This window comes from Stegostoma tigrinum, chromosome 22 (genome assembly GCF_030684315.1).
Source record: "Stegostoma tigrinum isolate sSteTig4 chromosome 22, sSteTig4.hap1, whole genome shotgun sequence".
In the NCBI taxonomy this organism is placed as follows: domain Eukaryota; kingdom Metazoa; phylum Chordata; class Chondrichthyes; order Orectolobiformes; family Stegostomatidae; genus Stegostoma; species Stegostoma tigrinum.
The window spans coordinates 23,161,582-23,174,313 of record NC_081375.1 but is presented as its reverse complement, the minus strand read 5'-3'; positions in this window follow the sequence as shown (position 1 = coordinate 23,174,313).

Below are 12,732 nucleotides of genomic sequence, written 5' to 3'. Positions count from 1 at the left end.
CCCAATGTCCAAATTTATGACTAACTCATTTTTCCTTACTTGGAAATATATTGCCTAACCTTAGAGTAATTGCTTAGAATCTCAACGACAGCTTTCCTTAAAAAAAACCATAAAACATGTTTGCCTTTTCAAAGATACAAATAAAACTGCCGCTTCGGTTTTCATTGTCCTAGCTTGTACCACACCATTGGGATGGTCATCTGGAATTCACAATTTGTTTTCACAGTATATAGCTTCCAAACACACACTCTGGGCAAGCCCAAAGACACAGCATAGGCAGCCTCCATCCTGCGCACATTCACTTCTGCTGGGACTTTTGGAAGTTGTCAAAATTTCAACATAGCCCGAAATTCCACTGTATCCTGGTCCTGTGTTAGTTTCAGATGTTGTAATTGACTCCCACTGAAATTTATGTAGCAACGTACTGAGTACAAGAAGAATTTTAGCCGCAGCATTCCTTGGTGCTTGTTCCAAATATAGCGTCAAATAGTGGCTGCATTCTGCAGATTAAGTAAATGGACATTTGCTTTTATGAATTACATTCGAGTTTTTTTAGATACTGTTGCTTTACATGATATATCAGGTTTTTAAGGCCAGACTTTTGTGTACTCCTTGGGCAATCTCATAACTGGCATCGTTCTCATAGCATTGGCAGAGGGAGGGAGGTTATTACTCAGTTGTCTGGTGACAGAATGTATATACGCTGTCATAAAGGATTGTCTTGGATTCTTCCCATGTTGGAATCAGAACTAATGATTTTAGTATTTTGTTAATTATTGTCTTTTAAAGATTGATTGAACCAATATCTTTATACTTTTACCTCATGATTAGATTTAGACTTTTCCTGTTTTACACATAAATGTCAAATCATTAAGATAAAGCCAACAAGCAGTCAAAACTGTTCATGACAGTTCTGATTAGATCATAAAACATTGGAGCCGAAGTTGGCCATTCAACCATCAAAAATGTTCTATCATTTAGTGACAAAACATCTGATAATCCTCAACTCCACATTCCTGATGATGGAGCCATGCTTTGAAAGCTTGTGATTTCAAATAAACCTGTTGGACTATAACCTGGTGTCCTGTGACTTCTGGTTTTGTCCACCCTCGTCCGATACTGGCACTTCCACAAAAATAGCTACCATCGACTCCACTTTCAGGCCTTTTGCCCATAATCCTTGGCTCCCTGACTGATTAAAAATCTGTCTGTCTCAGCCTTGAATGTACTGATTGAGCCAGCTTTAATAGCCCCCAGTGGAATTCCATAGATTCACAATCCTCTGAGGGAAGAAATTCCTCCACATTTCTGATTTTAACTACGTGACCCTATATTCTGAGATTATGCTCTTCAGTCCTACACTGTCCCACAACAGGAAACAACTTTTCCAAATGTATATATATTTTCTTGGATTTGTGAGTATTCAAGGAAAAAAAGTCAGTGAACTGTAGCCTAATTATTCCTCTGTACTGAAATTTTTTCCACGTTTATTCATCCTAGTATTTCTGTCTGCACCCTGGCTGGTTCCACATAAGTAGGAAAGCATTGAGACTGTTTCTACGCCTTGCTGAACAGCCTTGTGCTCGCACAGAGTTGGTATCCTTCCCCCCGCTCTGTGAGCACAGAGCGAGTTGGTATCATACTCACCTTTGACTTGGTAGATCAAAGATACAATTCCAAAACCTAGGTGCATGAATGATGCAGACAACACACTGCAGGATTGAAGGACAACTGGTCACTCGAACTGCCAAAGTGACTTTTAGCTGAATGTGAAAGATGTGTGTCACACTGCTTGGAGAAGAACAAGGGAACTGACTTGGTTAACATTTATTGCTAAACCAACACCTAACATAAACACCCAGTCATTTATTTCATTGACCTTTGTGGGAATATATTACTCAAATTTGAGATACTGCTTGAGGTGTGTAACTATGTGACAAGTAACAGTTCGAAGCGAAGACCTTATACTGGAAATGTTAACACTTCCAGTTCCTCAGTGCATTCTCCCTATCCACTGAGTATTTCCAGCATTTGCAGTTATTTTTCTTTCATGTAGATATATAAACCTGGAGAGGAAACACAGGAAGCAGCATAGTCTCTGCATTCACTGATTTAGATTTAAGTAAACTTGCTTCACTGTCTGCACGTTCAGTATTTGGTTGTTTCCTTGTAAAAAAAAATGTGTATTTGTTGGGGGTGGCTCTAGACCCAATGCCGGCTATCAGCTATATTTTTTCGTGTATGAAAGCACTTAAATACTAAAAACGAGATAGCACATTTTAAGTAGGAAATGTTCAGCTCATATTAGTGCTCTGACATGCCTAACAATGTAATCAATCATACACTCATTATCCCCATTAAACATATTGGTCATTCCCACTTCCTGAGCAGTAAAATGAACCCACAATGAGACCGAGCACTTGGCAGCTCTCCTGAAATTGTAATAGATGTGGTTTGTTAGGAATTTCTGTTGCTGGCCCACAATCCAGATTGCATTCATTGTAAATGGAAGTGTTCTGAATATGTTGCAGTGTACTGCAAGAAGACAGTTAGTCCTAATTGGTTAAACGGTGTTAAACAGTCATCAAGAACTCACAGCATATATGTGCTGTTTTATAAATAGATTGTCATTGGCACTTTCCGACAATCGGGTAGATTGCGTTGGAATGCGTTGCCAGCAGCAGTTGTGGAAGCAAGGTCATTGGGGATATTTAAGAGACTGCTGGACATGCATATGGTCACAGAAATTTGAGGGTGCATACATGAGGATCAATGGTCAGCACAACATCATGGGCTGAAGGGCCTGTTCTGTGCTGTACTGTTCTATGTTCTATTGCTGAAATGATAACAGTTATGCAAAACTTGAGTGAACAAGTGGATAAATAGATAAATAAAACACAGAACTGTGGATGCTGGAGAACTGAAACAAAAACAGAAATTGCTGAGAAACTCAGCAGGTCTGGCAGACAGTTAATTGGGTCAAAAGTGCATCCATTGAACTGGACCCAATATAATGCAAGATAACTCTTATTAAAATTTATTTTTATTAATATTGAACTTCAGGGTTGGAGCAAACTGGAATTGAATATTTTATTTAATTGAGAAAAACTTCCTTGAGGCAAGGGCTGGATGGGTGCAAAATTAGGATTGAACTTTTATTCTGCCAGTAAACTAGAATGTCAGAATAGAAATTAATGCAGTATTATTTCTTAGTTGCTAAAAATGTGAAAATTCAAATCAATCATTTCCATACAAGACAAAATCTGTTGCTCTAAATGAATATATCAAGCTAGGATGAATTTCGTACATGTTAGACAACTTACTGTCAGTTGCTACTGTGTTTCAACCCTCCACGGCCTAAACACGTGAACACTGACAGTACATAAGGAAAACAAATTACACAACTGTAACAAGTCAGTGTGAAACAGATGTAAACTCACTAATTAGCTAGTGGCTGAAGGCAGGCCACAGAGATTGGAGCATTCACAATGATGCAGAGTTTTAGTAAGATCAACTGCGAATAAAATTTGGTATAAACAGGGATGAATGTTACCAAAGCCTGCTGCACTTTACTTGTAAGGGCTTTATTCAATACTAATATATCAAAATATTGTTGAGCACACCAACTTGAATGGGCCATAACTCAAATGGCGCAATGTACCATGAAATAATTGTAATGATTTACTTTGGAGCTAATTCACTGCTAAACACAACTCACCGGAAGACAAATCCAACAAATCTAGCCTCCCTGTTTATGTCAAGCTCCTTGTCCCAAAATAAGTGTTGTTGTTTTTGGACAGCCCCAGGAGTAGAAGGCAGAGTTGGCCAGCCCCACATGAGCTGGTGTTGCAATAGTCCACGTACTGAGTTGTACCCAATTAAATCCCAAACATGTAGCAAATTGGAAGTGTAATTTTTTTCACTTCTAAATAGCATCCCAGTTGGCAATAACATTGTAATTCACCTCCCATGAAATAAATGAGCAATCGCACAGCATTTCCTTCCCAATTGTGACTTCCCTTCATTTTGAAAAACTCATGGATATGGATACTGAAATATTAAGAAAAATAGAAGTCCTTTTAATGCTTGTCATTTATAACATAACTGCCCAATTGATGTGACGTGGAGAATGGCCAGCTATGTCACTCCTGGCGTGTCTCCCGCTAATCAACACCCGAGTATTCTGAGTTCTGTCTGTGTGAATCCCACCCTATTACTACTTATTATTAGATCGTGTGTGCGGAATACACAACGTAAATTACATTTTCAATTAATGTGTCGGTGGTCCCAGAGAGATGCATCAGATATAAATCCCATGACCTTCTTCAACATTTTCATTAATCCTGGTGTACAACATATTTGCAGAATTTCTACATTAAGAATCGGCGATTCTAGTTTCCTGCAGCGAAAAACAGCCCATTTCACTGGTGCGATGGTAAACTTATTCAATTGGGCAGGTTTTGTTCTGTTCTTCTGGGAATGACATTTGCGCTGTACGCAATCAAAGGAAAGCCTTGCTGTGCACAAACCCGCCGCTCTGTAAACGCTGACACTAAGACTCCGATCTACTCTTACCTTCTGATCTGTAGTCCCACTCTCGGCTCCTACGCGCGGAGCTGGCGACAGTCAGCAGAAACAGAAACACCAACACCAACTTTTCCATCTGTCTCTGGAAGAGGAACAGGTCGGTTCAATTGGGCTTTGTACCCAATCCCTCCGAAACGCACCATCCACACAAATTACCGCCAATAAGTTAACATTGACTATAAAGCTGCAGACAGAAGTCCACCCATACCCCTCCCCACACAAAGTCTGAAATGAAATATACCACCTCCATCTTTTATTCACATTACAATGGCTTAGCCCAAAGTCTGCTTTCTAATTATGTCAGCTTTGATTTTAAAAAGAGGTTATTTGAATAATAACACTCTCTGGTCTCTAATGGCTGTCTCACTACTTCAAAGCATATTCTTCACCTTTTCAAAAATAAGTGGCGAGCAAGTATTCACACCACCCTTTTAACTAAAGTGCAAACAAAATCCTTGATTTGCGCAGGTCAGATGGTCATCGTTTAGGAATGAATTGCAGACCTCCTGCCGTGGGGCGTCTGTGAGCTGCACAAGTCCCGCTTCTCCCAGCTATAGTCAGGCACTTCCACATTCAGCGTCATTTACTCGGATGGAAGGTCGCCAATGTAAATATACCGATGGAAAACGTGCACAACTCTCTTCAGATGAAACACGTGTCTCTAGACGACTACGGTGTAAAGTGCAAGGCAATGTTTCCTGCAGTTCTTTGGAAATTAATTCCAACATGAAAATACTGCTTTGACCATGCAGAAAAAAAACAAACCTCCTCCTGCAGAACATAGAACATAACAGCACAGTACAGGCCCTTCGGCCCTCTATGTTGTGCCGACCTGTCATACCGATCTCAAGCCCATCTAACTTACATTATTCCACATACGTCCATATGTTTGTCCAATGACGACTTAAATGTACCCAAAGTTGGCGAATCTACTACTGTTGCAGGCAAAGCATTCCATTCCCTTACTACTCTGAGTAAAGAAACTACCTCTGACATCTGTCCTATATCTTTCACCCCTCAATTTAAAGCTATGCCCCCTCGTGCTTGCCGTCACCATCCTGGGAAAAAGGCTCTCCCTATCCACCCTATCTAACCCTCTGATTATCTTATATGTTTCAATTAAGTCACCTCTCAACCTTCTTCTCTCTAATGAAAACAGCCTCAAGTCCCTCAGCCTTTCCTCATAAGACCTTCCCTCCATACCAGGCAACATCCTAGCAAATCTCCTCTGCACCCTTTCCAAAGCTTCCACATCCTTCTTATAATACAGTGACCACAACTGTACGCAATACTCCAAGTGCAGCCGCACCAGAGTTTTGTACAGCTTCACCATAACCTCTTGATTCCGGAACCCGATCCCTCTATTAATAAAAGCTAAAACACTGTATGCCTTCTTAGCAGCCCTGTCAACCTGGGTGGCAACTTTCAAGGATCTGTGTACATGGACACCAAGATCTCTCTGCTCATCTACACTACTAAGAATCTTACCATTAGCCCAATACTTCGCCTTCTGGTTACTCCTACCAAAGTGCATCACCTCACACTTGTCTGCATTAAACTCCATTTGCCACCTCTCAGCCCAACTCTGCAGCTTATCTATGTCTCTCTGCAACCTACAGCATCCTTCGTCACTATCCACAACTACACCAACCTTAGTGTCTGCAAATTTACTAACCCATCCTTCTACGCCCTCATCCAGGTCATTTATAAAAATGACAAACAGCAGTGGACCCAACACCGACCCTTGCAGTACACCACTAGCAACTGGTCTCCAGGATGAACATTTCCCACCCTCTGTCTTCTTTCAGCAAGCCAATTTCCGATCCAAACTGCTATATCTCCCACAATCCCATTCCTCCGCATTTTGTATAATTTGCAGCTGATCCAATGTAATGTGGTGGAGTTGTTATTCACAATAATCCTCTAGATTCAAAGTGACTCAAAATCATGAAGACACAATAACAATTCATTTATGTGCTTTTGTTCCAGACTTGATTATTTCAACGTAAAGTCACCAATGTGGTGCCCGACCTCTCTCATTAGAGGGGGAGGGGGAGGGGGAGGGGGAGGGAGACAGACACTGGTGGTGGTCTAACCTGAGGGCCGCCATACCTCAGGTGGAGTGGGGAGGGAGAGACTAGGAAGGAGAATTCTTCATGGTAACCTCAGCTGGTGTAGGGATTGAACCCACACTGTGGGCACCACTTTGCAATGGGAACCAGCTGTCCAGCCAACTGAGTGAGGCCAACAGTATGGGTTTAACTCCTATACTGGCTGAGGATACCATGAAGATCCAACTTAACCAATCCATCTCCTTGCCTGGGAATATGGTGACTCTTAGGTTAAGCCAGCACCAGTCGTCTCTCGAATGAGCAACCATGGGGGATCAAGGTGATTATTCCAATATATTTCTAGCCGGCTCCATGTTCTGGCCTCCTACAAAATTGACCTTTAACCTTTAATTGTTGTTCCTAGGCCTCAGCAAATCTCCTTCAGACATCATGCCTGTGCTCATTGACAAACATTAATTTCTGATTAAGCAACATCTCAGATTTAAAATGATCAACCTTCCTTTCCAAACTCTCAAAAGTCTCATCCTTCCTTTCACCATAATCTCCTCCAAATACACAACCCTCTGAGGTTTCCCCATTTCTAGTCCTACTCCCTGACTTTAACCTGCTATTTAAGGTAATTGCTCTTGAAGACTTATTGTTGAACTTGCAATAACCACACCCAATCTGACTGTCTTGCAAAAGGTCTCAATGGAGACAGACAAGATGTACTTGGCTCTGATCATTGTACCTAACTAGTCCAGCATAACTGCAATGTTAATTGTACCTACTGTTTTCATGCAATAAATTATACTTTGTTATTAAAGTCAAGTTCCTCAAGACAGGTCATTGTGTTAGGACTCGAGTGGTCTATCATCTATAATTCAACAGGTCCTTAGACACAAGGATAGAAAGGGATTAGTGGAAGCACTCTACCACAACCATCCCCTGCCAGTGGTTGGTACCAAGAACCCAACGTGAGATAATCTACCCCCTCCTGGTGGTCATGCCATCAACAGCCAATATCCTAAATTCTGGAATTCTCTCCCTAATTTCTTTTCCTTAAACTCCCATTTCCTTGTCCAACATTAGGATCATTTGCTGTTACATCTCCTTATGGTGTCAAAGAATGATCCATTAAAATATCTCCAGATTTAAATGTTAAAGGAGCTATAAGCATCAAGTTGTTGTTAATGATGATCCTGGAGAAGCTGGGGAGAAAGTTCTAAAGTTCCTCGTTTGAATTTTTTTTTGATGAGAATTTGTAATTTATTTTTGCTCAATTTAGCCCACGATTCGCACATCATTGGGGAACATTATGAATAATCCTTATGCCTTCCAGAAATATTGAGGTCTGAAAAAACACTTTTAAAGATATTATGTCTGAAGATACCACTTGTCTCTGATGCATTTTCCTTCAATTCACTGCAAAATGCCCACCCACATCTCTTGCATTTGGAAACTCATTATCTTTTGATTAAAAAGAAAGTCCTAAAAATCAGAAACAACAACAACAAAGTGCTGGAGAAACTTAGCAGGTCTGGCAGAATTTAGGAAGAGAAAAACAGATTTAGCATTTTGAGTCTAGTCATTCTTTGTTTTGTAATCTTTTGAATCCAACATACGTAGCAAGCTACTGTGCGTTGTCCTATTAGTGTTGAGCTGTGGAAGTTCACCTGGCTTCCCACAATGTACTTTGAATGCCAAATAATTTGATTTCAATAATGAAACTTGGCTGTCTGAACCTAGACATCTGGACGTTTTCATTCTTCTATGATTTAAAAATATAGAGCATGTTTCATGAAACAATTACTGTGCGAGCATATGGCATGATTTCCCTCAAGGAAACTACCTGATCACTTTCTACAAATAGATAATATTCTGTTATTAGATTTATGTGATAATTTACATTCATTTCACAAAGAAATGTACAAAATGCAGCAAAGTCAACTTTAGACTTATGTTTATGGTTTCTAGTTCTAGTTTTCCCACAAATGTTTGAGTGCTGATTCTGTCAAGTCTTTCCACAATCCCAAATACATTTAATAAGTCACACCAATGATGATCCTTTACTATAATGCGTAAATATTGTGGTAGCCTAGACCTGGTATTCTTGTCTTCCAGTGATCAAACAAGAAACATGAGTATGCAGAAATCAGTCATTTTCTTGTTGACAAGATGTAACAAGTGGTGTAACACAGGAATTAGCGCTAGGGTCTTCAACATTTTTACAATTTATGTATGTCACTTGGATGAAGGGACCAAAGGAATTGTTGCTAAGTTGGCTAACAACTCAGAGGTGGGTAAGAAAGTAAAGTTGTTGCAACATGGCAGAGATAAGTAAAGCAAGTGGACAAAAATTTGGGAAATGGAAATCATTGAGGAAAAATGTTAAATTGTCCATTCTGGCAGGAAGAGAAAAGTAGTAGCATATTATGTGAAGGGGGTGATATTGCAGCAGAGGGATTGGGTGTCCGAATGCACAGATTGGTAAAAGTTGTTCTGCAGGTTCAGCAAGTAATTAGGCAAGCTAATAGAGGGAATCGAATACAAACGTGTGGAGGCTATTCTTCAGTTAGATAAAGTATTAGTGGGATCACAGCTTGAGTCATGTATTGATTTTCTTATTTGAGGAAAGGTGCTTTGGAAGCAGTTCAAAGAATTTTTTTTAAGACAGTATCTGAAATCAACATTCCCTTTGAATTGTGTAGCTGCACATGCCATAGCTACTTCATGGTTCTGCAGTGTGACTGGCAGTGGCATGCCAGTGGCTGCATTGACTTCCTGTTCTGAAAGTCACTTAATCACTCAGACAACGAGCACCTGCACACCCAGAAAGAAAGTTAGAAGGAATGCTGTCTGGAATGGGCAGGTTTATCTAATGAGGAAAGGTTGGACAGGTTAGACTTGAAGCTGCAGGAAAAAGATGTGATTTGACTGAGACGAATAGGCTCCTGAGGGGTCTTGAGAAGGCGGATGAGGATAGGATGCTATCTCTTGTAAGACAACCTAGAACCAAGGAGGCTCACTATTTAGCAATGAAGGGCTGCCCATTTAAGACAAAGATGAGAAGTGTTTCTTACAGAGGGTGGTGAGTTTTGGAACTTGCTTCCTCAAAAGCTGTGAAATCACAGCTGTTTTAAAATATTTTTAAGCTATTTGGTAAGCAAAGGATGTAAGGTTAATAGAAGCAGATTGCAAATGTGGAGTAATCAGATCAGCCATGATCTAAATGGCAGAGCAGGCTTGAGGGCTCAATGTCCTACTCAATTCCTAATCGGTATGTTTGCATTGTTGTATTTAATGATACGTGCTCTCGAGACTGATGCTCAAATGTCTATGTACACTGATTTATTTTAAAATCTTTGGTCATTATACATATAAGTGAGGTAAAACCAACGTGTGCAGTTGAGATGACTACGGGGGGGTGAATTGCAACAAGGCACAATTTAAATCTCATTTTCAGGCAGGTCAAGTCCAAAATTTTAATTTGCTTCATAAATCAGTCCAACAACTCAGAATCTCTGCCAACACACAGACGTATCTAGTTATTCAATATTTCAGAAGGATAGGTTCACGCATTAGTAATTTAGTCTGATATTGCTTTGGGGTACTGAAATCATCAAAAACGCCTCCCTTCTTACATGAGGTGTATAATTACAGGAAATGACAAACCTATAAAACAAAGGCAAGTGATCAAGTAACAAAGTGAAAAACATCAAGTTTTATTTTTATTAACTCTTTCAGTCAATGGGTGGAATTTTATAAATTCAATTGACATTAACAAAAATCTGACAGACAGCAATACCCATCTCTCATGAATGAATAAAAGAATGGTCATAGCTGGGATATTTGGATGTTAATTGCTGCTCCCAACTATTGCTTTAGTTGGGATTAACTGACTGAATTAGCACAGACTAGGGATTGAATTTGGGACATTCTGATGTGTGATTCATTGCATCTATACTGCCCTTATGCACTACATTACTGAGATGGCATGCTGCAAATTTTAAATTATTATTGTACAGCTTTCATTTACAGCTTTCTCTCACCCACAAAACAGACATGAAGGTTTTCTGAATCAGTAAAATGTTAGTGTCCTGAGTATAAGTAAAAGTTATATCCTACTTTATGGAAAAATGCTTAAAAGATACAGGTTAATTCATTCTGCTCAGAAACTAAGAGCAGCAGACTGCATTGAACCCGACTGTACTTAACCAATTAAAATATTTTTTAAAACATGCAAAATGGAAAATTGTTAAGCAGTCCACATGATTCATGGTGCACGTGATTCAGTGAAATCAAAGACTGATTTAACATCTGTGGCATGCTGTTCCTTAGGGTATGGGTATACAGCAATAACATGTTTGATGTGGAGGTAAAACTTGAAAGCGTTTGACATCCTGACCTGAGCAGAAAAACTGATTCCATTTTCCCCCTATTACTCTACAGGAAAGACTGATCTCTTGTTGTTGCGGTACCATTTTGCTCGCGAGTGTTTTTTCCTAAGTCACTACTTTGCAAATGCAAGATGTTTTTCACACACGCGAAGAACTTCAACCCAATCCCATTTTCACTAGACATACCTGCAAAATACATTTCAGCAAGATACCACTAAATTGAAACAGGGAGCAGCAAGTCAGGATGATTTTCACCAGGAAGTGCTAGTGAGAGTCATAACATTGCAACTCTAGAGTGTACAGGAACAAAGGATGTTTTTGTAGTGTCATTGCAAGTGCAAAAACTATGACTTTAAGAGGTATACAGTCTCCTGGTTTTTTTTGTGAAATTGAGACACAGGTATTTAGTGGTCTGCTCCAAGCCAATGATGTAAACAGCATGTGAGGCCTTGGGGATTTTTTTTCCCTAAGTTGGAACAACAGACGCAGCATGAACGGTTGGATTTAGGCTCCCACATAGCCAGGGTTTTTAAATTTAGCTTTCAGTAGTTATTTTTATTTGGAAGCTGTTTCTGAAAGCTGCCATCTCTCTCTCTCTCGGCTACAGCTGAAAGCTGGGACTCTCTCTGACACCACAATTGCATAAGAAACATATCTATTTTACTGAATTTTCCTTTGCCAAGGGTGTGTTTGAGACGTATTGCTTAAAGCCAAGTACTGTCACCAATCAATTACACACTGCCTTACACTTGAACATAAGAACTAGGAGTAGGAGTAGGCCATGTGGCCCCTCGAGCCTGCCCTGCCATTCAGTAAGATTGTGGCTCATCTTTTTGAGACTCAGCTCCACTTACCCACCCACTCACCATAGCCCTTAATTCCTTTACTGTTCAAAAATTTATCTAGCCTTGCCTTAAAAACTTAAAAGCTTCAGCCACTTCACTGGGCAGGGAATTCCACAGATTCACAACCCTTTGAAGAAGTTCCTCCTGACCTCAGTCCTACATCTGCTTCCCTATATTTTTTGAGGCAATGCCCTCTAGTTCTAGCTTCATCTGCCAGCTGAAACAACCTCCCTGCCTCCACTTTAATCTATTCCCTTCATAATCTTTTCTGTTTCGATAAGATCTCCCCTCATTCTTCTGAATTCCAATTAGTATAATGCCAGTCTACTCACATAATCCAACACTCTCATCTCTAATCAACCAAGTGAATCTCCTCTGCATCTCCTCCAGTGCTAGTATGTGTCTTCTCAAGTAAGGAGACCAAAACTGCACACAGTACTCTAGGTGTGGCCTCACCAGAACCCTCTACAGCTGCAGCATAGCCTCCCTGTTTTAAAACTCCATTCCTCTAGCAATGGCAGACAAAATTCCATTTGTCTTTTTAATTACCTGATGCACCTGCAATCCTACTTTTAGCAATTCATGCTGCTGCAATTTTTTACCATTTAAAACATAGTCCATTTTGCTGTCATTCCTACCAAAATGGATGACTTCACACCTGCCAATATTGTACTCCATTTGCCAGACTTTTGCCCACTCACTTAGACTATCTATATCCCTGTGCAGACTTTCAGTGTCTTCTGCACACTTTTGCTCTACCACTCACCTTAGTGTCTTCTGCAAATTTTGACACACTGCACTTAGCCCCCAACTCCAAATCATCTATGTAAATTGTAAACAATTGCAGTC